The sequence below is a fragment of the Macrotis lagotis genome, chromosome 8 (genome assembly GCF_037893015.1).
Source record: "Macrotis lagotis isolate mMagLag1 chromosome 8, bilby.v1.9.chrom.fasta, whole genome shotgun sequence".
Taxonomy (NCBI): domain Eukaryota; kingdom Metazoa; phylum Chordata; class Mammalia; order Peramelemorphia; family Peramelidae; genus Macrotis; species Macrotis lagotis.
In genome coordinates this window covers 93911988-93917987 of record NC_133665.1, presented here as the reverse complement: position 1 = coordinate 93917987, position 6000 = coordinate 93911988, and the positions used below count along the sequence as shown (strand labels likewise).

The window sequence follows — 6000 nt, the reverse complement described above, 5'->3', positions numbered from 1 at the left end:
GTCTTGCATCACACTCCATTTGGATTACTGTATATCATGGAAGCAAGACAAAGACTGGAAAATTACATTCTGTTGGGGGTGGGGGAAAGGAAGTATGATTAAGGGTAAAATTGTAAAACTCAAAATCAATAAAATATTTAAGCACAAAATAGAGATATAATGCTTCCCATGACTGTGTCTGGACTGTATCCCATAGGTTATGGTATGTTGTTTCACTCTTGACATTATGTAGGATGAAATAATTAATTCTTTTTCTAATTTGTTGTTTGATCATCTCATTCTTTAAAATGAGGTTATTTAGTTTCCAGTTAGTTTTGGGTTTATATCTCCTGATGGAGTCCTGATGGACACTCTATGGTAACTTTAAGCCAATCTGAGTAAGATTTAGGTGGTTCTCACCTCCTGCCTTCTTGCCCTCTAATGCAATAAGTCCTTTGTACTTCTTAATGTAATACTATTTACACCATTCAGTCCCCTCCATCCTCCCATCTCTTTTCTGTCCTCCTTTTTAAGGAGGTATCATTTTTATATCCTACTATCTGAGTCACAGAAAGGTCATGAGTGTCCATCACTTCTGGCTATTCTCTCTTCTAGAATTACAATTAGTGAGAGTTATTAGAGTTTTTCTCCCAGGTAAGGATATATCCAGTTTCTTCTTACTGGATAACAGTTTCTCAAATAAGCTATGTGTATCCATCTCTTCTGGCTCATTAAATTCTCTCTAATAGAGTTACAATTCTCAAGAGTTGTTAAAGTCTTTCCTTCAGGTAGGGATATTGCTAGTTTCATCTTATTTGATAACAGTTTTTCCCCCTCCCCCCTTTTTTAAAACTTACCTTTTCATACATCTCTTGAGTCTCCTGTTTAAAGTCCAAATTTTCTATTAAGCTCTGGTCGTTTCATCAGGAAAAGTTGTAAGTCTCCTATTTGATTAAATGTCCATCTTTTGCCCTGGAAGAGAAGACTCAGTTTTGTCAGATATTGGATTCTGGACTGCATTAAAAGCTCCCTTGCTTTTCAGAATATTGCATTCCAAGGCCTTTTATCCCTTAGTGTTTATTCTGCCAGGTTCTGTGTGATCCTTACTGTGGCTCCTTGGTATTTAAATTGTTTCTTTCTGGCTTATTGCAGGATTTTCTTTTTTATCTGATCGTTCTGGAATGTGGCTACAAAATTTTTTGGTGTTTTCATTTTGGGATACCTTTCTGGTAGGGATCAATGTATTTTTTCAATAAATATTTTGAACCCTGGTTCCATGATATCAGGGAAGTTTTCCATTATTAAATCCTGTAATATTAAGTCCAGGCATTTTTTCCCTCTTCAATGTTTTCAGGAAAACCAGTAATTTTTATGTTATCTTTCCTCAATTTATTCTTGAGGTCAGTGGTTTTGATGATGAGGTAATTTAACATTTTCTTCTATTTTTTCAATTTTTTGGTTTTGTTTAACCAATTCTTGTTGTCTCATGAAGTCATTGGTTTCCATAGACTCCATTCTTTTTTTTTTAGAGAATAATTTTCTTCATTTGCCTTTTGCAACTCCTTTTACAAATGGTCAATTCTATTTTTGTAAGTTTTTCTCTTTGCTCATTTGAGATTTTGAGAGAATTGTTTCCTTTTCGCATTTGTCCAATTGTATTTTCCAAGGATTTGCTTTCTTGTTACAAGGTGTTAATTTTCTCTTGCATTTCTTTTCCGAAATTTTCCAAATGATTTTTTAAACTCCTTCCTAATTCTTCAATGAAATCTTTCTGTGCTGGAAACCAAATCATATTCTCCTCAGGGGTGCTACATCTCTCTCTGAATTAGGATCTTTTCATTCTAGGAATTTTTCTATGCTCCCCCACTTCGCAGGTCTTTCTTCATTTTCCTAAGATCTTGTGTTACGGGTGGTGGCTGGTTCACAGATGTTTGGTACTGTGATCCCTAGAGGCTGCTCAGTAGGGAGTGCTAGAGACTTTGCTCACTAAGTGACTAGTAAGGGGGGGGGGGGAGGTTTTTCTTTTGGATGTAATACCTCCGCCCAGCTAGTAGGGGGTGATAGAGGAAGGAAACTACCCTCCTGCTCTTCCTGTAAGTTCCGAATTGTCAGTCCCAGGGCCACGCCTCCACTCTCTAGTTGTTTCTCAGAGCGAAGTGTTTCTCTCAGCTGATTGGATCCCAGTTATATGGCTCCCATAGTGAAGCCCCCCCCCCCCCCCACAGTGGTCTGGCTCTCACCCCTCCCCCTGTAGCTGTTGGCTCTCAGCATTCAGCATACCCCAATCTCTGAAGATGGACATTGAGGTAAATGTATCTTTTTTTCCCCCTAACTTCTCTTTCTGGGCTTTGTCATAGGACTTCCATTAAGACTTTTTTTATAGTGTTTATGATGGACGATCAGGAGACCTGAGCACAGGGCCTGGCGTCTCTCCACCATCTTGGCGGGAAATCCTGAAATGAAGTTTTTTAAGTATTTTATTTCCTTCTCTTTTATTCTAGCAAATTTGTGGGTTTTTTGAATATTTATCCAATTAAATTCAATTGTCAGATTTATTGGCATAGTGCTAAGTTGTTATTTCAATTTCTGCCATATGGATGATGAATTTCCACTTTTTATTTTTGTTACTGGTAATGCAGCTTTTTTCAATCCTTTTTCAAATCCAGTTGATCAAAGTTTTATTCATTTTTTGTTTGTTTTGATAAAACACTTTTATTTATTAGTTCAAAGGGTCTATTGCTTTTAATTTTATTAATCTCTCATTTGTTTTTTAGAATTTCTTATTTGGTATTTAATTGGAGATTTTTAAGACCAATTCATTGATCTTATCTTTCTCTAGATTGTTCATTATGCAATTAGCAATAAAAAAATTCTTTATTTTTTTTCTTTTAGGTTTTTGCAAGGCAAATGGGGTAAAGTTACTTGCCTAAGGCCACACAGCTGGGTAATTATTACGAGTCTGAGGCAGCATTTGAACTTAGTTTCTTTTGACTCCAGGGCTGGTACTCTATCTACTGTGCCACCTAGCTGCCCCAGAAATATAAAATTTCTTGATAAACTTTTGGCTGAATCCCACAAGTTTCATAAGTTGTTTCATTATTGTTGTTTTGTGGATAAAATTGTTGATCAGTTCAAATATTTGTTGTTTGACTACTAATTTTTTAATATTAGATTAAGTTTCTAATTAAATTTTAGTCTATCCATGAACCTTTATTATTCATAATTTTTCTTTCACCATTATGTATAAAGGATGCATTTTTCTGTCTTTCTGCATTTGTTTGTGTGACTTTTTATGCTTAAACATGGTCAGTTTTTATGTATCATACACTGCTGAAAAATGTATATTTCTTTCCATCCTTATTGAATTTTACCCAGAGGTCTATTATATCAAACTTTTCTAAAATTCTATTCACCTCATTTTTTTCTTTCTTACTTTGTGGTTATACTTGTCTAGTCCTAACAGAGGGAGATTGAGGTATCCCACTATTGTATTATTGCCCTCTCTGTCTTCTTGTAAGTCATTTATCATCTCCTTTAGGAACTCGGATGCTATGCCACTTCGTATATCTATGTTTGTTATTGCTGTTACTTCATTATCTATGGTACATTTCAGGAAGGTGTAGTTTCCTTGCTTATCCTTTATAATTAGCACTAATTTTGCCTTTGTGTCCTCTGAGATCAGGATTGCTATTCCTGTTTTTTTTTTTTCTTTTTACTTCAGCTGAAGCATAATATATTCTTCCCCAGGCTTTTGCCTTTACTCTCTGCTTCAAATGTTGGCAACACATTATAGGATTCTGTTTTTTAATCTATTCTCTTATCTACTTCCATTTTTTGGAAGAATTCATCCCACTCACAATTATAGTTTAGATTATTTACTATGTATTGCTCTCCATTCTATTTTTCTCCATTTGGTGCTTTTCTTTTTCCTTTTGCCCATTTGTCCTCACCATTGTTTTGCTCTCTGATCACCATCTCCCTCAGTCTTCCCTCTTTTCTATCAGTTCCCCAACTTTGCTACAGCCTTCCATTCTCCCTTCACTTTTATTAGTCCCTCTTGACCCTTTTTTCCCTTGACCCTTCCTACTTCCCTTAAGTGTAAGATAAATTTCTAAACCCTACTGGGATTTGCTATTCCATCTTTGTACCAAATCAATTGAGAAGAGGATTCAGAAAATCCTCATTTTCTCTCTTCTTTGCATTTATTGCTATAGTCCTTTGTATCTCACCATGTGATGTATTTTATTCTATTCTGCCTCCCTCTTTCCTGTTTTCCTGGTACAATCCTTTTTCATGCCTCAATTATTAGAAAATCACATCAAAATCAACTTATTCACATTCCTAAGGTTATCATGTGATATGAATATCATATTTAAATATACAGATATAAATGGTTTAATCATTTCATATAATCATTTTTATTCATTCCTATTTACTTTTTTATATATTTTCTTGGGTCTCATATTAAGATTAAATTTTCTGTTCAGCTCTGGTCATTTCAACAGAAATGTTTGAAAATCCCCTATCTTGTTAATTGTCCATCTTTTCCCTGAAAAAATAAACTCAGTTGTTACACGTAGTTGATTCTTGGTTGTAATTCAAGCTTCTTTGCCTCTGGAATATCATATTCCAGGTCCTAAAATATCTTTTAGAAGAATTTATTTATTTTGAGTTTTACAATTTTCCCCCTAATCTTACTTCTGCCCCCCACCCCCAAAGAAGGAATTTGCCAGTCTTTACAATGTTTCCATAGTATACATTGATCCAGATTGTATGTGCTGAAAGAGAAATCATATCCTTAAGGAAGAAGCATAAAGTATAAGAGATAGCAAGATCAGACAATAAGATATAAGTTTTTTTCCCTAAGTTAAAGGTAATAGTCCTTGGTTTTGTTCAAACTCCACAGTCCTTTCTCTGGACACAAATGGTATTCTCCATCTCAGACAGCCCCAAATTGTCCCTGATTGTTGCACTGATGTAAGGAGAAAGTCCATCAAGTTTGATCATCACCCTCATGTTGCTGTTAGGGTGTACAATGTTTTTCTGGTTCTGTTCATGTCTCTCAGCATCAGTTCATGCAAATCCCTTCAGGCTTCCCTGAATTCCTCTTCCTCCTGGTCTCTAATAGAACAATAATGTGCCATGACATATATATGTGTGTATGTATATATATATATATATATATATATCACAGTTTGTTAAGCCATTCCCCAATTGAAGGACATTTACTTGATTTCCAATTCTTTGCCATCACAAACACAGCTGCAATGAATATTTTTGTATAAGTGATGCTTTTACCCTTTTTCATCATCTCTTCAGGGTATAGACCCAGTAGTGGTATTGCTGGATCAAAGGGTATACACAATTTTGTAGCCCTTTGTGTGTAGTTCCAGATTGCTCTCCAGAAAGTTTGGATTCTGACATATTTTAATGCTGATGTTGCCAACTCCTGCATAATCCTCACTGTGGATTTGTAGTATTTGAATTATTTCTTTATGTCTGCCTGTTGTAATTTCTCTTTGATCTTACAATGTTTAGCATGCACCTTCACATTTTCATTTTAGAAACTCTTTCAGGAGATGATTGTTGAACTCTTTCACTATTTAATTCAATGGTTCCAGGATATCAGGTTAATTTTCCTTGATGTCTTTTTTTTTTGTTTGTTTTATATTTTTAGGTTTTTACAAGGCAAATAGGGTTAAGTGGCTTGCCCAAGGCCACACAGCTAGGTAATTATTAAGTTTCTGAGACCTGATTTGAATGCAGATCCTCCTGATGCCAGGGCCATTGCTTTAACCACTGTGCCACCTAGCTGCTCCTCTTGATCTCTTTTTGAAAGAAGTTATCCAGGCTCTTTTTTTGATCATTGTTTTCTAGTAGTCAAGTAATACTTAAATGGTCTTTCCTGGATCTATTTTCCAGGTAAGTTTTCCAAAGAATTATTTTACATTTTCTTTTATTTTTTCATTTTTAAAAAATTTTGCTTGATTATCTTAAGCTAGAAAATTGGTTCACTTCACT

The 6000-nt window shown here is 35.0% G+C and overlaps 1 long non-coding RNA gene across 1 annotated transcript in view; it reads left to right on the top strand.

The window, feature by feature from the left end:
• Positions 1-2235: 2235 nt before the first annotated feature.
• LOC141494894 (uncharacterized) overlaps positions 2236-6000 on the top strand; it is a 273864-nt gene continuing 270099 nt past the window's right edge. Inside the window, exon 1 of the long non-coding RNA XR_012470576.1 lies at positions 2236-2285. This is a non-coding gene — a long non-coding RNA (uncharacterized LOC141494894). The remainder of the gene's footprint in view (positions 2286-6000) is intronic.